Raw genomic sequence first — 24,345 nt, 5'->3', positions numbered from 1 at the left:
CAGGTGAGTAGGCACAAGAGCCAAGGCAAGACTTTATTTGGGCTTATGGTTCCAGAGGGCTAACGGTCAGCCACCATCACAGCATGGGAGCCTGGAGCAGGCAGGCAAGGTAGCTGGAGCCCTGAGCTTGCATCTTAAACAACAAGCAGGAAGCAGAGAGAGAAAACTGGAAATGGTGTGTGCCTTTTCAAACCTCCAGGCCCACCTCCAACTCCAGGAGCTAAGAACACATTGAAGAAGGAGAAACACAATTTAGGGCTCATGTGAGAATAACGTGTGACTCCAAGGTGTCTAGCAGACTTCTCACTCCTTAAGTGGGTTTTACGTATAGCTACTTTTTGCAAAAACAAAAGTCCTGTGTAGAAAATGTGGGAAAGAGGTGATTTTACAGAGCAGACATCTGACACAACCTGTAAGTGATGTCAGTGTCGATGGAAGTGTGGTATCTTGACAGTAAGCTCCCTTAACACAGTGAGGTGAGCACGGCTTTTATGTCTGTGTTTTTCCCTAAAACATCCATAAGTCAGGTCCTTATTTCATGTGACAGACACTGACCACTAAGCCCTAGCCCCTCCTTATGTGTCTTTTCAGGAATTTTGAGGTCATCGGTTTTCTTCTTTTTCCACATTTTATTTATTTATTGACACGGCTTCTCTATGTGACTCTGCAGGCTTCGTCCTTGCCACCTTCCTGTCACTGTCTCCTGATTGCTCGAATTACAGGCATGTGTAGTCTCCTGAGTGCTAGAATTATATAGACCTGGCACCAAGATTCTGAAAGGTTCAAATTGGAGGTCTAGACAGGTTGGTTGCTTTGGGGGTGTTGTGGGCACATCAACATGGTGATTGTTTGGCAACGCAGAGCTAGCCTCAGGCTGTGGTGAGTCACTGATCCTCTTGTAGTGTGGCTTCCTACATTTGTAAGGATAGCAAGAATCAAAGGATTTCTGGGCTTCCTTTCTTCCTGTACAGCTTTATGTTGGTAGGCCGTGGATTCATTTCTGTAATACAGTTGCCTTTTTCACCCTGGTAAGAATGTGTGAGTAAGACTTCAGTTGTGAATTTGGGTTTTCCATCCAGGGAAGGGTGTCTTTTTTTTTTTTTTTTTTTTTTTGGTTTGGGTAGAGTGAGAGACTTAAGAATTTTCCTTCCAGAGATGTTTTCATTTTGGGTTTAGAGTGCTGGCCAGCTGTCTTGCCCACCAGCAATCAAAGAATAGGATTGATGATAATTGGTCAGTTACAGTAACATCCTCCAGAAATGAGACAGGGAGACAAGTCAGACTGAATGACTGGCCTTCGCCTTGCCCTCTCAGAAAAAAAAAAAAAAAAGCTGGTGAAATGTAGAAATACAGCTGTCTATTCACCCAGGCACTCTACCTGAACCAACAGCTAGCTGTTCGCAAAAGTTTCCACATTAAACTCTCAGTTCCAGTAAAGTTCATGGCAGCCTCGAAAGCCACAGCAGGAGGTGACAACATACATTCTTTTGGGTCTGATGCAGAGCAGCTAAGAGCAGGAGGGCTGACTGTGGCTGCAGAGGGCATGGCTACACAGCTGTGCTTCTACTGCATGCCAGACCCTACACACGCGCGCGCGCGCGCACACACACACACACACACACACACACACACGAATGAACCCTGCTTGGGGCCATAACATTGCCTTAGTCCTAATCCTCCTCCGAACACAACTGCATAAATGCTTTGCAGAAGGGGAAACTGAGGCCTAAGGCGCGTGTGCGCACACACACACACATACACACACACACACACCTCACCCAGCTCAGTTTATTCTGAGGTACTAATCCGCCTGATCACCCCCACCTACTTAGTATATCCAAGTTTCTGTCTCCTAGCGTCACTCTGAAAGTACCTCTGCAAAGCTTTCCTTGACCATACAGGTTATTTCCCTTCCTGTACCTGTTTCCCGTGTATGTCTTATGGTCACACCGTGTCCCCTTCTACAAGTCAAGAAACGTCTGCTGAATGGGGACAGGGCTTTAGTGGACTCCAAGTGAGTCCTCAGTACTGGCAAATGCTAGGTACCCCGGAAATATTTGATCAGCCTAAGTCATAGCATTCACAGTATTCCCAGGCGGCACCAAACCCAGCCCATTCGACATCTAGCCCGAAAGAACGATCCAGTGCCGCGTCATTGCTTTCAGACTTGTAATCGCATCCAACATCTGGATTAGTTTCCTCATAAAAAACCCTTTATTTCCTTATCCGAAGCCTTGCTCAGGGTCTCTGTGAGAAGAGGAAAGGTTTTCATTGTTGTTTATACAAATACTTGTACTTGCTGAAGGCCTACTGGGTGCCATTTGTAGGCCCACAATGTGCCAAACTCCCCTTGGTGGGTCCTGACCGTCTACAGTATAAGTGATGCCCTTAACTCTGCTTACCAATGAGAAAGCTGAGGAGGTGTGCCGGCTGCGGGGCCATGTTATCTCCGCTGGCATGAAAGCTTATGTAGCTTAGTTTTTGGGGGGGCGGGGATAGATAAAGAGCAAAAGAGTTTGGGCAGGTTTTTTTCTTGGACTTTGTTTTCCTTTTTTGGCAAAAAAAGTGAGATGCGCTCATTGTACCGGTATCAGAGGCCCGGAGTTACATTGACTCGCCCATTCTCTTTAATCCCCACACCCATCTACTTATGGCTTTGAAACAGGTCTCGGAGTACTCCCGGCATTTCATTTTTACATACTCTGGTTCCTTACAAGGTTCTGTGGAGGGTAAGGCTGAAAACATTCCAAAGGGATTATGCTCTCCCTGCAAGAACCTGAAAAAGCAATTGATAAAGGCTTAGCTGCTTACCCGGGGATTCAGTCACACAGGGAGAGCCTCACAACAGTTCTGAGGCCTTGGCCATCTCATAAGCTCCCTCCTCGATTGGCTGAATTCTTACCGGAGATTAAAAATGTAATGACACAGTGAACTGAGACAAGAAATCATCAGAAACTGTTCTGGGAGGCATTATAGGACATGTGGCATTATGCGCAAACACGGAAGGGGATTTCAGATGCGTCCGTGGGTTTCTGTTCATATACATTTGTCAGATTTTTATAGATGTGCAGAGGGAGGGGCTTTGAACCTGGAGTCTGTGGGAGAACAGGAGAAAACGGGAGCTGCGTTTCAGTGAGGGAGCAGGGAAGAGTTAGGACCTCGGGAAGATCAACCACAGCCAGAGAAGAAGGAAAAGGCCCAGGAAAAGACCGTGAACCGAAAAGCACGAGGGCTTTGTGTCGATCATTCATTCGTTCCACAAACCTTTATCAGTACGTGTGAAGTGTCACCTGTGGTGCTGGACAGTCATGGGGGAAACAGCACCAACACACAAACACCAAGTTTATGTGGTCAAGGACATGTTGCTTAGTCACATTCACAGTTTCAGAGCTCTGCTCAATTTAGGGGACACCGACTATGGAGCTATAATGCCATGCCACAACAGACATAGAACACATTTCACAGGATTTGTTCCAAATGTGAGGGGTGAAGAACTGCGAAGTTTAACCACACATGGGACTAACTCAGCCAGGATCGTTTGCCTCTCGACAGAGTGCTGTTACTTCCCGAGTAGGTGTAATGGCCATACATGATAACGGCTAACCTGAAGAGGATAGATAGATTGTATAGGACCTGGCAGAAGGTGCCTGGGAAGAGTAAGGCTAGGGTGGAGCCGGGCCAGGTACGGTGTGGGGTCCAGGGGTCCAGGGGTCCAGGGGTCCAGGTTGCCCCAAACCTACTTTCCAGACTATAAATGTTTCTTTGAGAATGAGCCTAGACAGTCAGATGACGCCTTCTGACAAAGGGCGATAACCCCTGCGGCCAGTGAGGGAGCCCAGCCATTTGTAAGGTCTTGCTTTCTTTAAAAGCCCGAAGACCCAGTTTCTATTCACTTAGCATGGATGACATTCCCTGGGTGCCTTATTTCCCTGCCTCGTCTCTGTCCTCACAGAGCCAGCTCCATGCATGCAGAAACTGACCTCTCTGGTTCGTGGCTGCTTTCTCCGCTGGAGAAGGATACCCGTGGGGAAGGGACGTAATAAATAGCCTGCATGCCTCTCTTCATGTGTGTGTGTCTATGTATAGACACACATGAATACACACAAACATGTGGCTGTGTTTGTGCATACACATAAACATGTACCTAGATATGCATTTATATGTGTGGATTCACAAACGTGTGCATGTGCATACAACTACACACATGTATTTACCTAGGAAATTTCTACATAGGAAATTTTAATGAGAAAAGTACACATTTAAAGGCCCTGAACAAATAGTTCAGAACTTGGGAGCTGGCTCAATGGGTAAAGTGCTTGTTGCATGAACATGTATGAGGGCCTGAATTCAAACCTCTCTCACCTACATAAAATTTGGGTGTGCTAGCACGTGCTTGTAACTTCAGTGCTGGGAGATGGAGATGCCAAAAGTCCGAGATCAAGGTCACAGTTGATGGGTTCTTGGTGATAGTCGAATTCTTTCACTTGCAGTTGTGTTGCTATATACTAGTGTGGCCTTTCTTTCATGTAGCACACAGTGGGCACTTCTCTTAGGGCCCACTCTTCCCCTAATTATTTCCTCAAAACAGTAGTCACAAATATTATTATAGTGATGGTTACAGTGTCAGCATTATTATGGAGCGATAGATCTATCCATCCAGTTCATAATGATGATGTCTACAAAATACTTCTTTGAAAAATGCAGCGCTTGAAAGTTTGTAATTCACCCAAGAAGACAAAACCTGGGCCTCCTTGTAGGTAGACTTTTGATACATTAATAAGCTCTAATAGGCTATTTGTACTATTTACACTTTTGGTGCTGTTGTGGGTGGTCCCCTAGACTCAAGATAACTTCTATTTGGATGCAGTACAGTTTTATTTGCCTCACAAAATTTCACCTTGTTTCCCGTTTTGAATTGTCATTACACAGTCAGGTTGTTCAGAAATATTTTCAAGGGTCCATGAAAAACTTGGAAGGGAAATGGTTTATAAATGTAGGGTTTTTTTTTTTCCACCTTGTCTTCCCTGGACTTATGTCACTTCCAAAAGGAGAGCATTTTCATGTGTGAGTTGTGTGTGTGTGTGTGAGTGACACATGTATTTCAGCATGTCCATTCAAGGGTGTTCAGCCATTGTTGGCCTCAGGCCGGGAGTGCACCCGCCCAGAGTGAGCACACTCACCTTTGCTGAAACCCATGGGGCTGGTATTGATTTAACAGCATGTTAGGGAATGAGAAAAGCATGGGGGACACGCTTGCTGGGTCATGCCTCATTTGCTCGGCCGTGAGAGCAATGTTGATCTGGGAGAGTGGTGACCCTTGGAACTAAATTCCATCTGTGATAAATTGTGAGCTCTACAGTGCAATGGGGGAATCAACACACTTGGGGACGGGAATGCTACTAGGTGGGATGACCCAGCTGTGAAGAGGAGGTAAAAGCAAGTCAGGCTGTTGATCACTGCTAACTCAGCTCCTGGCAGTGCTGGGGGTGACCTTTCCCACTGGGTCCATCTGGTTTTCATGTTTTTTTACTTGTTGTTTTGGCAACTACTGAAACTGAGGTGTTAGTTCTGAGGTCATAAAGGCTGTCGGTGGGCAGTGCTTCCTGCCATTTCTCTTCTCGGAGGAAATGTTCTTTTGGGGAGCTTGGTACCCTCTGCTATTGCAACCTTCCTACCCCAAAGGGGGAAAAAAAACAGAAACAGCAGAAGTAATAACATTAAAAAAAAAAAATTCTCACTGTGGAAGATGCTGTGGTGTGTCACAGTGTATCAGCTTTATTTTGCCCAGACAGCTTTATTTGCAAATCTTCATTACAATGAATCATTGGTGTGGTTCAGGCCTCTCATTTTTGCTTTCTCTTGCATATCTTGTTGTTGCCCTGTGTCATGGAGATCCTGCATCTTTGGATCTGCAGGATCAGCCACTTCATGCACCCCAGCAGTTCATAGATGAGGTAGATGTTGGGGTAGGCCAACCCAAAACCCTGGATCTAGGCCTGGATGGCGACTGTGCTGTTCAGACCACCAGCTCTTCTGCATCCATACCACCAGGGCCACTTCTCCTGCTTTGCCCAGGTGAGGAGCAGGACCAATGTTTCTGCTTGTTGCAGCCTGCAAGTGGCAGGACTTGCTCTCTGGTGCTCATGGTACCTGGGCCAGCTCTCCAGCACTGCCCTCCTGAGCTTCCCAGGTAAGGGGGCTCTTCTGCCTCCTACAGGCATTGAGAATCTGGGGAGCATCTCCCTGGTGTGCATGCCTCTGCACTGCTGAGCTGGCCCTACCTCCCACCAGCCTTGCAGAGGGGTAGCAAGGGGGAAGGAGAGCTTCCCCCTCTCTTGCCTGCAGCAACAACAAAATAGCCCATTTCCTCCTTCACCAATGATTTCAAAGATTCTGTTTCATGCCAGCAATGCTGAATCTAAATATGCATTATGGAAAAAGAGACTCTATCAACTTTTGACTCAAGAGGATTGAACTCTCTTTTCTACTTGATGTTTTCTATATGTGGTCACAACTGAATACTCTCCAGAAGAAACCTTAATCTTCACTCCAACTCCTTCCCCATCCTGGCTTTGATATTGCCACACTTGTTATACCATGGATTTTGACTAAACCAGTCTAATTTCAAGAAGAAAAATAAAAGCAAGAAGGTAAGTGAAAATTTTAAGATATATTAGAGATAAGCTTACAAACAAGTTGGTGTCATATTGTAGACATCACAGAATATTTTCCTCTTTTCTAAGCATGAAAAAAAAAAAAAAAAAAAAAAAGCCCTACCTTCCATGGAGCGACCCTTTGTGCACAATTCTGGGTGGAAAATTTCACTTCAGTCTGATACTTCATTTATAGATGCTGGCTTTCTCTTAACACGGTATATAAATATGGATGGCATTTATAAATTCCCATGTACCAGGGAATGATATTTAATGTCTCTTTCATTACATTTCTTGTTTGCTATCATGGTGAAATTTTTTTCTTGAAATTAAATATCATACACATCTTAAAAACTTTAGGGACCCCTCTTACCTCTTCATCCTGTATTTGTTTTACCCCCTTGCTTATTTATTTGTATGTATGTGTGTGCACATATCTGTATGTGCTAAGCTGCACACATGGAGGTCACAGGAGAACCTGAGTAGCTAGCTGGTTTATTCCTTCAACCGTGGGAGCCCCAGGGATTGAGCTCAGGTCATCATGTTTGGTGACAAGAACCTTTACCTGTTGAGCCATCTTGCCAACCCTTCACATTTGTTTAGCAAATGTGGGATGACTGCGTCTTGATACAGAAACCTCAACCAGGAATTGTTGCTTTGATCATACTCTAAATCACTTGCATTGGATACCATAAGGGGCACTGTTAAATACCCATAGTATCTTCTTGCAATGTTCACAAACTGTAGTAAGCAATCCCTTATGCATGATGTGGACAACACCTAATTTCCTCCCGGAGAAGGAAGAGAAGCAAGTACCATTTATTCAATGTTTACTGTGTGCAAAGCCTTTTGGTACAATTGTCTTCCTAAATTATTACTACCCTCCAGGGCCCACTACTCCCTTCCCATTATATAGAAGAGAAAAGAAGAGTCTCCAAGAAATTAAGAGGCATCCCCAAAGTCTCATGTGTGGGACTTGAACTCAAGTTCATTTGACTGTGAGTCTCACAGGCATTGTCAAAGTTACTAATAAGCTATCAGAAATGTTAGACGTGGGACACGAATATGTTTCTTATAGACCTGCCCATTGGTATTAGTGATTTGAAGGGAAATTGTTTTCTTTTAGAAATAATACTATTGTTACACAAATAGACTTTCATACTAAACTTAACTGAAACGCCTTAACGTGGCAGGCTCCTAGAATGTCACCATAGCAATGTTGCCTGTCTCATTTAGGATGTGGCTTCTTATAAGGCAAAGGCGGACTGCCCTTGGCATTGTAGAAATCACCCTGGATACTCAGGAGAGCTTGCTTAATGGGAGATGATGGCACAGTTGAGGTTAGGCCAGTCACCATGTTGAACGTTCCTAATCAAGATGTTCAACTTCCCAGATTGAAAGGCTATAGTCTCTTCTCCCAGGAGAAGAAAAGGCTGTATGACAGAGAAAACATTTGCTGTGTAGATTGATTTGGGGATGGTAGAATCCTTTCATATACAACTTCTTATCCTAATAAGAAAAGTCATCGCAACTGCAACCAGTGGACTGACCAAAAAAAAAAAACAAAAAAACAAAAACAAAAACAAAAACAAAAAACAAAAAAACAACAACAACAACAACAACAACAAAAAACCAGCATTCTCCAAGGGAAGCAGTTTTAGGGCATCAATTGCAGATAAAATAATGTTGTCTCAGCAGAATCACTGTCATGACAGGATGACAAATAGCATGGTTATTCCAAGACTAGTGGAGCGGGAGCTTCTGGGACATGAAAAGACAGAGTATGTAAGATGATTGTAGCAGAAAGGTTTTGTAGAGAAGCAGGGAGAAAGCCTTCAAGTTCAAGATTCAAGAGGAACATGCTGTGCTGCCTAGTTTTATGTCAGCTTCCACAAGCTAGTCATTTGGGAAGAGAAAACCTTAACTGAGAAAATTTCAATACCAGATTGGCCCTTGGACAACCATTGCGGTATTTTTCCATTAATAATAGATGTGGGAGGGCCCAACCATTGACAGTGGTGTCTCTGAGCAGAAGGTTCTAAATGCTATATGATAGCAGGCTGAATAAGCGACGAGGAGCAACCCAGTAATCAGCACTGCTCCATGGCCTCTATTTCAGTTCCTGCTTCCAGGTTCCTGTCTTGAATTTCTGCCCTGAATTCCTTTAACATGAAATAAATTCCTTCCTCCCTAAGGTATTTTTTGGTCATGGTGTTTTATCACAACAATCTTATAAGATGAAAATAGTTATTAATCCCTTGTTTCAGATGAAGGAACAGAAAGAAGGTGAGCCTTCCCAAGTCATGCAGTCACTGTAGAAGCTGCCAGCATAAGAACATGGGCAGTCTACATATAGCATTCTCTTGCCTTCCACCCTCCACATGACTATAGATGTTGACTCGGCAGAAATGGCTGTAAACAGTTCTTCTCTCTCCATGTGGATATAAGTGAATAGGTAAACACTGGGAGATCCATCCAATCAACTGATTCTTTATGATTTGGGTTTATCAAATTATGAAAAGAAAGATCCATTGGTGGCTAAGAAGATTTTAAATGATGCTGATGATAGTAAAGACCTGCTCTTTCCCCCTCCCTCTCCCCTTCCTCCTAGTCTCTTCCTCTTTTCTTTTTTCTTTTTCTTCTTCTCGTCGTGTTGAAAACTGAACCTCTGAACCTACGCTTCTATATCTCTGTCTGGTGGTTTGTTTTTCTCTGCCTTTTCCATCTGCGTCCAGAGAATTTTCTGCGGTGTGCACTTGAACAACATGCTCACATTTACTATGAAGTCATAGCCCGTGGGAAAGATAGTATGATAACAGGATTGGTTGACCAGCAAGGCCAATGAACCTAAATGGAGACATTATCCATCACTCATGGTAAAGGAAGATAGGAGCCATACCTTTGAATGAGCGCTAAATTTTTAAAAATAGAAAAGACAGACAAAAAGGATCTTAACCACATCTCCAGACAAAGGGTTTAGAGCAATGGTGGGGATGAGAGGTCAGTGAGAGCTGAAGGACGGATGAACTTAAAGTGGGAGAGTGCTAAGTGAGGTAGCCCATGGACAGGCAAGCACGGTGTAAATGGGTAGGGGTGGGTAAGTGGGGTAACTATCACACTGGAGTAGCAAAGTGCCCCACTGTTCTCCCAGCAATGATCTACAGAAAATAAGGGCTTAGTCACAGGGAGCAACCCAGAATGTCCCCTACTGTAGTTATAAATGAGCACTTACCACATGTGAGGCACTGGGCCCACATGCTGCACTCTCCATCTTCATTGTCTCTGGAGTGGGCTTTCTAGTTTCATTTTTGCAAGGAATGACCTGAATCTCCGAAAAGCCACACAGATTCTCCCAGGCAATGGTTCCATCAGCTCCCACTGTTTCCTGGTAGCTTTGGTTGCTCCTGGGAATGCAGCCCCTTTCACATCTTGGTGAGGAAACACTGACCTCAGTATTTACTTCTTGGACATAAACTGTGTAAATTCTCTCTAACACGAGTTCTGATCTGATCTTTCATGACCTCTATACCTCAGAATCAATTCCTGTACCTCATGCCTGATCCACTAGCTTAAAATCTACAGGGCTAAAAGAACTTCTAAGTTATTCAGACTCCACCACATGAAATTGCCAGCATGTCATCATTTTGACATATACAAATAGCAGTCTCACGTATTAATATTTATCTCCAAATGCTAATTGATTATTGCCAATAAACAAATTAGGGTGAACTATTTAAAATAGTTGGATATGTTTTGCAGACCAAGTAATCAACGTATTTGAACATTGTAAAAGAACAAGTGTATCACACAATCCGTAGTCTTAACTCTTGTCCAATTCAGTTATAATCATCCATCCATCCATCCATCCATCCATCCATCCATCCATCCATATATCCATCCATCCAACATCTATATTCAACACCTACTGTGTGTGAAACACTAGGAGAAACTAAGGGGTCAGTAGGCTTTGTTATGCTTCATAGAGAATCCCCAGTTAAGGGATTCGTGGACACAAAAGATTGAACCATGATTAGACAACATACCAAGGGTTTGGCATCCAGAGGAGAGGATGATGCATGTCATGGGATATATACTATCAGAAATCTCTTAATTCTCCAAATAAGGGATGGTCGGTTTTGATGTTCCTGTGTACAAATTCCTTTCTTAGAAGTCGATTGATAGCATATGTTATTGCCAATGAAGGCAGACAATGAAAGAGAAGTTTCTAGTGCAAAATTTGGCAGATTACATGTATAATGGATGCCTAGGGTGTTCAGTAGTCTCCTCCCTCTATTGTAATCTTACTTCTGGAGAAACTCTGAGTAATTTATAGCGTTAGTCATCCTTTATAGTTATCTGGTTAAGAGCAAGTTGTGCTAACACGAGGCTCTAAAACACAAAGGGATCATCTGGAGGGAATCATGCAGGCACGCAAGGAGTTAAAAGAGGTTAAGATTGAAACCCCACCCTCTTTTGTAATCTCCAGACCTCTTTTTAGGACAGTGAAGAAGGGGAAAACTTGCCCCATATTAGAGGTCAGGACAGGCTTGAGTTTGCAAAGCCAGCCAGAACTTCCCACCCACCACCTCTCTCCCCTTACAAGAGCTCTTGGGTCTTTCTCACTTTAAGATTCTCAGCATGATGGAAATCCATCCCACTGGATAGGCAGGTAATGTAACCCCTGCTCACAACAGCCTCATTTCTTTGGGGCATTTGCGTGGAGCCATTCAGGTGCGCGAAGTATGCATGAGCAAGTGGGTAGGATTTCAGGCTTTGGCCACTGGTTGATTGTAATCCCTCAAGGAAGATATTTAGTTAAGCCAAGAAAGGCAGCCTGTCCTAGCATACACCATTTATTTACTATCTGGGCCATCAAGTATCAGAAGTATGAAATGAGTTTGCGGGTGAAGAGGAATGGCAGAGATGGAAAATGGGCTGCTGGCTGACTCAGCAACACTTTCTGATAACAAAAAGGTGATTTTTCAAAATTCTCTCGAAAGAACAAGCGGCTCCTATTACAGGTATTAAACACTGTAATTGAATCACAGTCCCTAACTGAACCTACAATTGCAATGTCATAGAGTAGCCTTTTTGCCAGTCAGGGCAGGTATCTGCCCTGCAGTCAGGGCCACCTGGGAAGGAGTCTCATAAAGACCTGGTGTGCGGGATCTGAGGTGACTCGCATTGAGCCTGCCTTGTAAATAATGAGTAGGGTAGTAGGATCTGATTCATGCCACAAAGACAGGGTGTATTTAGAGTTCTCTCTCTCTCTCTCTCTCTCTCTCTCTCTCCTTGTTTTCTTTTTGGTTCTGGAAGGCGATTGTAAAACAATTGCTTTATAGGACAGACAGAGCACATTGGAAATAGATCCAAACATCCTGGGGACTAAGGACCTGATCCTTGATCCTCACTGAGTTTATAAGCTGGTGAGAGAAAGAAAAACCATGAATTCTGGAGACAGTGTCTCTCAAGAAGCTGGCAAAAAAAAAAAAAAAAAAAAAAAAAAAAAAATGCATGGATACTCTAGTCCTTCAGTGGTCACGGGGTTGCAGAGATTTGAAGCTCAGGAGATCTAGAAGACCCTGTGAGTGCGATGAGATTGGAGTTTTACTTAAGAGGACTTGACCAAGAAGAAGAAAGAGGAGAAGATAAACGACAGTGAATGCAGACAAGAGAGCATTGGTGTGATAGGGCAGGTCTGGAGCTCAACTGTCTAGAGTAATGAATTACTGCTGGGGAGTGGTAGGAGAGAGACCGGAAGGGTTAGCCAGGACTAGTTTGTGAGTGTTCACATGGAAGGCTCCCTCTCTTCATAACTGGTAGATATGCACATGTTGAGCAGAATGTTAGGAAATGAGTTTATAGTTGTGTGCTGGGTACACTGGGAGTGGGGGGGGGGGAGTCAATCAGTCGTTCATCCTACAAACATCATCTAATGTTAAGTCTCAAACCCCGGCAAACTGGCTGGGATGCCCATTAACGTGTCAAAGCTGACTCTGGCTGCTAGGTTGTATCAGCATCCCTATATATTATAGGGTCACCCTGGGTGGCACAACTCACCTCTACCTGGAACTCTGCATCCCAGGGCCTAGGCTGCCCCTTTATCCAGCTCTTCTGGCCTCTATATTACTCCACCATTTTGGCTACACCAGTGTCTTGGCCCAAGATGCCTCTCTTGGTGGGCAGCTCCTCTCTTTCTCTCCTTACCCTTCTGTTCTCACACGGCTCTGCTCAGTCTGACCATGAGCTTCTTTTTATGTATAATAAACCTTGTCCACCTAACTTAGGAGTAGTCAAGTAGTTTTTTTCTTTTTGTCTGTCTTTCTTTCCTTCTTTCACTCATCTGGTACACCTTCACCTCATCCTGTACATTGAGGCGGTAATGTCCTCCTTTTATTTCTTTTTTTCATTCATCTAGGTTTGAAGAAACAGAGTCTCGGAATGCAGATATGAGTCAAGCTGGGTTCTTGTCTAGAGGAATTCATAAGCACCAAGCAAAGTATATGGAAAGGCTCACTACCTGTGGCACAAGCATCAAGAATATATGAGAGAGAAGAGCTACTGAGACCATTACAGGCCAGGCTGTGTGGGATCTGCATACTAGCCCAAGGGGCATGTCCCATGAAATCCTTCACTTACCAGGAAACTGGGACAGAGGGGAAGGCATCCTATTGGGACTCTAAATGAGAGACGCATGGGAGAAAAGCAAAATAAAAGGATACAGAGGGTCCTAGAAATCTACAAGTAGAACAATATGATAGGCAGATCTGGGCTCAGGGGTCCCGCTCAAACTAAGGCACCAGCCAAGGACAATACAGGAGGTAAACTTTAAACCCCTTCCCAGATCTAGCCAATGGTCAGAATATTCTCCACAGTTGAGTGGAGAGTGTGATACGACTTTCTCACATACTCTGGTGCCTCACATTTGACCATGTCCCCTGGAGGGGGAGACCTGGTGGCACTCAGAGGAAGGACAGCAAGTAGCCAAGAAGAGACTTGATACCCTATGAGAATATATAGGGGGACGTAATCCCCCTCAGGAACAGTCATAGGGGAGGGGAATAATGGGAAAATGGGGGGGGGGGGGAGGAATGGGAGGATACAAGGGATGGGATAAACATTGAGATGTAACAAGAATAAATTAATAAAAAAAAAAAAAAGAAAGAAAATTATAAATTCAAGTTTTGCTGAAACCACTGACAGTAGATCAACCAGATGAAGGGAACACAAACTGATTGTAGAAAGGACAGAGAAGCATGAATGGCATCAGGAATGAAAATGGGTTAAGTACCTATTACCCTGCTTGTGTCCCCTCTTCCTGGTGGCAATGCAGGCTAAGAATCAGTGGCTTGTGAAAGGGAAGATAAACGGAGGGAAAATCCAGACAATTGTCCAGGAAAAAGTTTCTCAGATTCTGAGTGTGGTCTTAATTCTCCCCACAAGTTCATTTTCCTTGTTAACATAACTAGAAAGAAGAAACTCAGGACAACACATGTTTCTGAAAGGACTCCCATTGTCAGATAGAATGGCTTCTGAGGGATTGTCTCCATTTATTTCTGCAGTCAGAGGAATTAGGATGAGGGCAGGAGGACATGCCCTTAGTTTAGAGCACTGGGCAAGTCAACACATGCATATGACTTTTTAGTTCCCAGTGACTGACATCTCATTGACAAGATCTCTCTGGGTGTTGGCTTTCTCAGCAGAAAGGATATTGCCAAGAATAAAGTGAGCAAAATCTTGTTCAGACACACAGTGCATTGCCTGGGCTGTCATGGGTGCTCACTTAGTAAAACAGATCTTTCTGGTTTCTTCTGCTACTAGACCCAAAGATAAGCAAGTAGGCCTGCAACTGATACTTTCTTTTTTAGTCCTCTCTGTTGTCCTTTTTAGCAGCAGGTCCTCTCGGGCTCGGATGTGTGTACAGTGTCTGTTAATTCATACTTGTTGAATAAATAAAAATGTGGTAGGGGCATAAAGGCACACCCAACAGAGAGCCAACTATGGTTGTACCCCATGTGTGACTAGAGAGGGAAATTCATAAGGATCTGAGTTCAGTCCTCAGAACCCATGTTTAAAAAAAAAAAAGAGCCTGAGCCTAGTGGCCTATACTTGTTATCCCAGTGTTGGGGTGGGGGTGGGAGGGCAGAGACAGTCTGATCCCTCAGCTGTCTGGCCAGGCAGTCTAGCCTGCTTAGTGCACTCAAAGAGGTTGGATCTGGGGCAGTGAGATGACGGAGCAGGTAAGAGTATTTGTCACCAAACCCAATGACCTGAGATTTATGCCCTCGGGAAACCCATGGTCAAAGGAGAAACACAACTGCCAGAAGTCATCCATCTGACTTGCACATGTGTGCTGTGACATGTGTGCATGAGAGGACACATAGAAAATAAGCACACACAAACATGAATAAAAAAATAAATGGAAAATAGAGTTTAAAAAAGAGGTAGGTAGCAACAAAGAAAGGCCAATTGAGTTTGCCCTCTGGGTTTCACAGATGTGCACATACATGTGGACCTGCACACAAACACACTACTCTCTCTGTCTCTGTCTCTCTCTCTCACACACACACAGACACACACACACACACACATACACACACACACACACAGCATCAAGAAGAGAAGAGCAAGCTTAAGCCCAAAATATTCAGAGACACATATGCCATTCCTTTAGAAGCTGTCAAATCTGCATCTAAAGAATCTGCATGCTTACCACAGTGACAAAAGCCACACATCTGAGTCTCCTGCAGTGCATTAAGCCCCACCAGCAAAGCAAATGCCTCATGACAGATGATTGATAGCTATTTCCCCTGACAGCCTCTGGCACAGAAATCTCCCCTCACACCAGTCTCCAGAGGCAGCTAGAAGAACAGATGAACGAGCCAGCCTGATCCCTCTGACACGGTGCTGTGCAAGCCCACGCATGCCCGCGCCATAAACACATAACATTCAATTGACCTTTAGCTTATCTATAAACACAGAATGAGCTGCACGGACCTCGATCCACCAAGGAACCATTTCAGGGAAATTTATTTCCTTTACCATCCATAAAAATAAATTGCTCTCCACAAAGGGGAGACAAAAACATATACTCCCTTGCCTTAATAAGATTATTATGAAGGAATGGCTTCTCTGGGCAATCATTACTAGGAAACATGTTGTCAAGTTTTTATCCTGCTGTGCTGCCCCACTCAGATTGGCGGGTGCTCCAGATGGAAGGCCCCAAGGGGTGGTTCTTTCTCTTTGTGCTGATTCAGTGATGGGGTCAAATGGTTCTGATGTAGATGAAGATTTTTCCTAATGAGAGCCTTCACTGTTTTCTCTATGTGTTAGCCCCAAAATGATGGTACATATGGAAATAGTTTTAGACAGAGGAGAACACTGCATCTAGACATACACGCACTCACATGCAGAGACACTAACACTGTGTGGGCCCTATGCACTGCTGATAATCAAGTGAGGTCCCTCTATAGTCCTTATAAAAGACAAGGAAACCTGACATAGTGCCACATACCCACAATCCCAGCACTCAGGGAAGTAGAGGCAGGTGGATCATTGTGAGTTTGAGACTAGGACAGCCAAGGATACACAGAGAAACCCTGTTCTGAAAAAAACAAACCCAAACCCAAAACCAACCAACCAAACAACAAACAAACAAAAAAAAAAAACAAGCAAGGTCTCTCCAGCTCTGAGATGTCTCACTGACCCTAGTTTCATGCTTGTGACCCTTGCTTCTGCTCTCTGGTGAGAGGAGCTACACAGAAAGCCCAGCTGGGCCAGAATGAGACGAACCCCAATACAGTAGAGCCCTCTTGTTCCTGGGGTTTGGGTTTTGAGATTTCCAATGGATATCTAAAGTTTTGCATGGTAGCAACCCTGTATGCTCTGTGTGTTTTCCTGTATGAACACACCTATGGATACACTTAGCCTATAAGCTAGGCACTATAAGAAACTTACAGCAATATCTAGCAATAAGATTATTTGGCTGTACTGAGGTATCAATTATTTAAATCTTATAGATTATTTATATCTGTATATTTCAAGTTAATATTTTTGGATCATGGCTAACCTTATGTAATCGAAACTCCATAAGACAATACAGACACAGGAGGATTTCTGTATGCTGCATCCAAAATCTTCTAAGAGAATTCCTATGAACCGTCACAGTGGGTTGTGCTAGCTTTTTGAACATGTAGAAATTAGGGTTCAGACATGTCAGCCACTGGGCTGAGATACCATGTTAAGACTGAGTAGAGAGGGTTGCTTTTCATCAGGCTGTGGAAGAGCAGCCCTCCCTTGTGAGTGGCACTGTGGTAATGGTGGTGGTGACCAGCAATGCAGAGGTCTGGCCACATACATAGGCTTGTGCCCAAGGCAAGAAGAGCCCCCGGTTTCTTGGGTGAAGCAGAGTCATCTTGTCAGTGAGGACTTGAAGTGTATTTGAGGCTAAGAGATGAAAAAATTTTCTTATGCCTTTGTTGTTCCTTACAGCACTCTAGAACTTCCACGAATGGAAGCTGAGAACAAATGAACTAAAATTAATGCTAGGATCAAGTCTTTAAAAAATGACTTACACCTAAGTATGTGTATGTGTATGTGTGTGTGTGTGTGTGTGTGTGTGTGTTAAATGCATGTATGTATGTGTGCCCATGCGCATATTGAGGCCAATGGTCAACAGTGAGTGTCTTCCACTATTGCTCTTCACATTATCTTTTGAGACAGCGTCTTATCTCTCAATGAAGGTGGGCCTTACTGGTTGGGTAGGCTATATCACCAGAAGTCCCAAAGATCCATCTGTCTCCTGGTGCTGAAGTGCTGGGTGTGTGCCCCTACATCCAGATTTTATTTGGGAGCAAGGGATCCGAACTCTGATTCTCATTACTTCACAGTGAGCATATTGCCCACTGAGCTATCTTCCCAGCCCTTACTCTGCTTATTTCTGACTATATGTATACTTAAGAATTAGAATAATGCTTCTAAAGAAAAGCAAAAATCTAAAAATCACACACAGTATATACGTTAAGAATCTAAATGTTAAGAGATAATCACGAGTTTAAATTAATTTGCTAGATTTTGACTACACTTTTTTTGGCATGCTTTCTTTTTATAAGATTTGTTTGTCTCTCTGTCTCTCTGTCTCTCTGTCTCTCTGTCTCTCTGTCTCTCTCTCTCTCTCTCTCTCTCTGCACATGTATACATGTGTGTATGTGTGTAAGTGCTTGTGGTAGCTCAAAACTGACGTCAGATTCTCTGGGGCTGGGGTACAGGATGCTGCATGCGTCCTTATCTAAGTGCTAGAATTGAATTAGTGTCCTTTAAAATAGCCAATGTGTTCTCAACCACTTTGCTATCTCTCCAGCCGCCATATTGTTCTTTAATTCAATTGACTTTGCCAAATTATTTTTAAAGGTATTTTATTCTGGTCTTTAAAAGATGTGTTTATTTTTATTTTATGTATGTGAGTGCTTTGCCTCTATGTATATGAGTGCACTGCATTTGTGGCTGGTGCCCAAGAAACTCTTTTCCTGAAACTGGAATCACAGATGGGTGTGGGCCTCCAGGTGAGTGCGCTTCACTTTTATATGTATATCCCTTTATATGTAGTTAGTTATATTTATATCCCTTTATATGTACTTATAACCTTTGCCTCTTTCCCCTATGGTGTGTGCTTACATATTTTCCTCTCTTTGACTTTATTATTCTTTGTGAGATGCTTATTCAGGAAGCACTGATGTCTCACTGAAAGACTCCATTTGATAGGATCCTTGTAATCTCAACACTTGGGAGGTGGAGGCAGGAGATTTAGGAGGTCAAGATCATTCTCAGCTACCTAGGAAACTGGAGAATAGCTTGGGCCATGTGAGTCCCTGTCTCAACGTAAACAAGCAAGAACCATTTGATAAGCTAAGCTTTGTTACTTGGTCACTCCCCCCCCCCCCCCCCCCCTTATAGTAAAATGATCTTGAAGACATTTTAGTGGATGCATAAAATAATTTATATTTATAAGGTGACATCAGTATAGATGAACAATATGTAGTGATCAGACCAATGTGTCTGGTGTGTGTGTCTGGTGTGTGTGTGTGTGTGTGTGTGTGTGTGTGTGTGTGTGTGTGTTCAAACATTTGTCATTTCTTTTTATTTATGTACTAAATACCTGAAGTAGAATATAAAGTAGAAAGGTACATTTTTTTGTTCACAAATTTGGAGGCTTTAGTCCTTAGTCAGATGGAGCCACGGCTTTGGCAGGGATTGCATAGTAGAACAACCTGTTCGACCTGTGATAGCCAGGAGGCCAGGAAGGGAAAGAAAGAGACATAGAGGCAGTGTTGAGTCACTTAAGGACATCTTTCCCACAAGCTAATTCCTTCTGTGAGGGCACACTTCCTAAAGGTTCCACTATCTCCCAGCAGCGGCTCTGGCCACTAGGCTTTTAATAAATGGGCCTTTGGTGGGCAATCGAGATCCAAATGAAGAAAAACAGTCAGAACTTTAACATTTCCCAAGTGGGTTTGCAATCAGCCATAGTCACTCTGGAATTAAATATTAGCAGTCACTCCTCCTAACCAAGTGCTGCGTGTGCTTGCCGTTCAGAGTCAGAACCACATGCTTCCTCAGCGATCCAGTGAGGTGTGCTCAAGATGCCCTCACTACTACACAAATCGTCATGATTGCATGTCTATTTATGTAAAGAAAAACAACAGTGTTCTCAAAAAACACAACATCAGCACTGCTGCCCAGGTTGCTTTCTTGTTTCCTATTTCTGTAAACATACAAAATACACAGAGAACAAGAAATGATTCCAAAGCCAGATGTATGAGGCAAGCTATATTCAGAGATGTTCAGCTTCTTCCTTTCTTCCTTCCTTCCTTCTCTCCTGGCCCCTTCATGCGTTTCTACCTTCCTCAGAGTGATGCTTTGCCAATACTTGGATCTGTTTGCTTTTTTACGTTTAATATCAGAGAATATGTTTCACAGTAACATCTGGAAAACATGTCCATTTTATGTTTACTGTGGGAAAGTCTAAGGTGCGAGCCATGTCAATAGGAGACAATGTCTGTGCATGCATTATTTTAATATTTAGCTTTTATTTTTATTAGGAAGTGTGTATATGTGTGGGCATGTGCATGTGGGTGCTAAAAGAGGTCAGACAAGAAAGTCACATCTCCTGGAGCTGGAGTTAAAGGCAGCTGTGAGATTTCCTATGTGGGTTCTGGGAACCGAGCTTAGGTCCTTTGCAAGAGCAGCAAGCATCCTTACTTGCCGAGCCCTCTTTCCTAACCCATGGGCACACATTTTTAGCCTTTCCTCATTCAAATGAATAGCTTGATAGTACAACAATGTTTCTTCCTCTTGCTTTTCTTCTTAGCAGAATATCCTGGAAGCTCCTTTCTTTAAGGATGTCAAGACCATCTTCTTTTCTTTTTATGGTGACATAGCATCCTCTGGTGATTGCAGCATGGTTTATGGCTCCCTGTGGACACACACTGAAGAAGGTTCCAGTTTTGTTACTATAAACACACTAGGTTGAATACCCATGTGCATATATCTTTTTGTAGTTTTGGCAGTGCACTTTTGGAATATAATGCCAGAATGTGGAAAGCTGTGTCAAAGCATTTGTGTATCGAAAATCTCACTACTATAAGAGGGTTAAACATAACCCAATTGACACCCATAGGGGCTATAAGGCCTTACCCTCCTGTCAGCCACATGTAAGAGTTCTTGTTTCCCCACAGGCATGCTAAGAGGCATGCTGCCAAGTTTCTAAATTTTTAATGATTTGACCTATTGGATGGCAAGTGGAATCTTAATATAGTTTTAATTTGTATTATTCTCTGTAGGTGTGATTTTAGGTATCTTTCCCTTAGAATTAAGGATACATGCTTTTCTGTTAATCTTTTTTCATGTTCCTTCCCCCTTTTGTTTTATATTGAAAATCTATCATTCATATAAGTTTTTGTACATAGATAACATATTTACATTTGGACAATAAAAACAGAGGTGGGTGGAGCAGATAGTGCTCCATGCTGAAGAAACATGGTAGAGATGGATGCTAGAGGAGGGTAGCTAAAGATAAAAATAAGAAAACAGGGGCTGGAGAGATGGCTCAGAGGTTAAGAGCACCATCTGCTCTTCTGGAGGTCCTGAGTTTGATTCTTGGTGGCCACGTGGTAGCTCACAACCATCTATACCCTCTAAAGCCTTCTTCCGGTGGACAGGTGTGCATGCAGATAGAGCACTCATATACATAAAATAAATAAATAAAATCTTAAAAAAATTAAGAAAACAGTCCATTTTTCCTGTATATCTAAACCATATTTATACTGAAATATTTATTTATTTTCTTTTTTCATTATTTTTCTTTTTTACATACACAGTTATATTATTACACATATATACGATAAATTGCCTACGGCAAGAAAACAACAAAACAATCAGGGATTATATAAGTGTTGCATTTCTAATGTTTTGGCTATTTGTGTTTGGCAACCTTGAAGAAAACATCTTTCCTATCATGGTGAATCTAAAATTCTGGATGTAAATCAGTATCTATCATATCTCATCTTTATCAACTTAAAACATCTATCTAGATCCAAAAATATCATAACCCCTAAACAATTAAGCTTAATTGTAACACTAAACTATCTGCTCTTCAACCCCATTTGAAGCTTGAGAAGGAATAAAACTTAATTACCTGAGTAAACAGGAAGTGCTGGTTAGCAGCTTCAAAACCAAGAAAACGACAGAGACAGTTTGCTGCCTGAACAGTCACCCAAAACTATAACGTTGGAGCATCATCTTGGGCCTTCTAGCCCAGTATCTTACAGACGTATTTGCGAGGCAGGAACTATTAAAGACTTGCTTATCCTGTCTTGCCAGAGTTTGGCTGTCGACTCTACCTACATCCAAGTTTGCCCTTTTTTAGGCAGAATTCTGTATGTAGCCAAAACAAGGACATTTTTCCCCGGTGGCGGGTTTGCCACACTTGAAGCCATCTCCATAAGGAGGTTCATTGATGCTCATCATCTTCTTTGAGGTGTGCTGAGTGTTGCCAGGAGTTAACCTGTCTTATTGTCAACGAATCTTTAAAATAATAAAAAGCATATTTAAATGCCATATTCTGTAGGTCTCTGAGGTTTTTGAAGACCTTATCTATTTTACCTTATCTATGTATAGAATCATGTATATCTGTTAAACCTAGGATGTGTATGATTGTGATAAAAATAAGCTAGTACTTGACATAACCATGACTTGATGAACTAACAAATAACTTGTATTACTTAATTATCCTAAGCAGCCTGCAATATCACTTTGAAAGTATTGGAAGTAAACCTTGTATTATAATTGAGTTGTACGGGCACAATACTTCATATTAGAGTAGAAATATATGTGTGTGTGTGAAGAATAATCTTAAAATTGAATTCTACAACAAAATTAAACTTATTTTGTATCAATACACAAAATTCTATACTCTGGTTTCTCTTCAGATCGTATAAATCTTTTGCCTTTAGAAAACAGTCCTTTTTTAGAGTCTAATGGAAGAGTTCTTTTTGAAATCTAGTCAAGAATTCATCAGCTGGGCATACAAGGCCCAAAGCTCTTGTCTCAGCTACACTTTCAACCTTAGTTTTTCTTTTCTATAAACATCTCTGACACATGCTATAGTGGCATCTCCGCCATGGCTGTTAAAAATGCAGGTGACCGTTAAGAGCTCCTGCTATAACAGAAATAGTCTAAAGCTTAAGTAAGTGGTAGATACATATATGAGTAGCTCCTGAAAACTGAACATGTTTACATCAAATTGTATATAAATTATACTTATAATTAGGTATAATTATCATACCTGAAATTATGGTGCAGTTCAGGATCAAATATTATGCCTTTTCCTCATCCCGAGTCAATACAGACTGTACCCTTCTTAAAACTCTCCTACAAATTCAAAATCATGGTACTTCTATTTGCTCATCGAAAAGCTACTCACAATATACACTCACCATAAAAATACATACACAATACATGTATATTTATGAAGTGTAAATAATGCTTTGTCCAACACTATTGTTTCCATGTATATAATTCTCCTGACCAAACAAAGCACAGTGTTTAGAGCAGAAATTGTATTATCTACCTTAGATTCTCTTATTTTTAACACAGAACACCTAGATGATGTTTAATAGATAATTTAAAAAAACTGTAAGTACAAATGGGCATAGTGGAAGAATAATGAAAAGGATGCAAGAGATGTAATTTGAGAGACTGTTTTGAAAAGCTAGAAACTTAAGAGCTGAAAAGCTGATTTTTAATGTGTTAGCTCTCATAAAGAACATGTATTATGTACAAGGAACTGTGATAAACAAGGATGGCAAGCATGCAGTAGGTATTACCTTATTCTAAAGATGACTATCTGAGACTTGCCAAGCTCATACTCCTTGGCCACGGCTGCCAAACTTGAAATCAAATTTGCTCTGATGACCTCAAAGAATGCATTCTTTAATAATAAGCCAGGGCTCTTCAGTTGCTGCAGTATAATGAGGTATAATGAGGTAAAATACTTTTATTTGGAGAAGTTAATATGCTCGAGGTTTCTAAAAAAAAGGGACCCAATTTTAAAAAAATCTCAGTTTTATGCCTAAGTCCAACATACATTGAAGAGTAAAAGAGAAAACTTGGAGATTTGTTTTTAAAATCCCCCTTTCTTTCTACTAAAGTCAGCAACTGTAAGGAGGCAGACAGAGGTCAGCTCCCCAGTCAGGACACTAGGGTTAGCACAAAGTTGGAATTACAACTTTATGGGTGGTTAAGAGCATCAGCTACCCTTCCTAAGAACCCAGGTTTAGTTCTTAGCACCTACATGGCTGCTCATAAGCATCTGTAACTTCAGTTCTAAAGGCTCTGATGCCTTCCTCCGCGATCCGTGAGCACCAGAAACACCTGTGGTGTTCTCAGTCATACATGTAGGCGAAACATCCATGTGCAGAAAATAGCAACTAAAACCTTTTGAAACTTAAAAAATTATACTGCATTTATATATTTGCTTATGTAGTGTGTGTGTGTGTGTGTGTGTGTGTGTGTGTGTGTGTGTGTGTGTCTTAATGCCATTGGGTTTGTGTGTAGAAGTCAAGGACAACTTGGGGATGTTGGCATGCTCTTTCCACCATGTGAGTCCAGGGAACTAAACTCACGGCATCAAGCTTGTTGGGGAGTGCCTTTACCCAGTGGGCCATCTCTCTGGCCTGACTTTTGTTTTTTTAAATACTAGATTTGCATTTTTATGCTACTGATGCCACTTCTGCACGGATGCTGTTCTTCCCGCTCACCCAAGTCCAGCATCTTTCTCTGTTGTCATCTAGCTACACTTTATTATAATGCCACAGTTTTCAAACTAGACTCCTCCAACCCAGGAGCAGGGCTCCATGTGAAACATGTACTGCTGTTAATCAGTCCTCGGCAGGGAGCCTGGTCCCTTAGTGAAAAAAAAACAAGAGAGAGAAACTTTTGAACAAATAAATGATACTATTAATCTTCAGTATTCCTGTTTGAAAAAAAAAACATTGAAATAATCCCCAAAAGCGCAGTAACTGCTCCCATTGGTGACTTATAAAGATTCTCTGAAGACTAACTAACAGTCTCACCATTCATCAATTATTTAATTAATCAACACTGTAATTACTCTTTAATATGTCTGCTTACTCAT

The sequence above is a fragment of the Acomys russatus genome, chromosome 7 (genome assembly GCF_903995435.1).
Source record: "Acomys russatus chromosome 7, mAcoRus1.1, whole genome shotgun sequence".
Taxonomy (NCBI): Eukaryota; Metazoa; Chordata; class Mammalia; order Rodentia; family Muridae; genus Acomys; species Acomys russatus.
The sequence above is the reverse complement of the archived record's forward strand: the minus strand, read 5'-3'. Positions refer to the sequence as shown.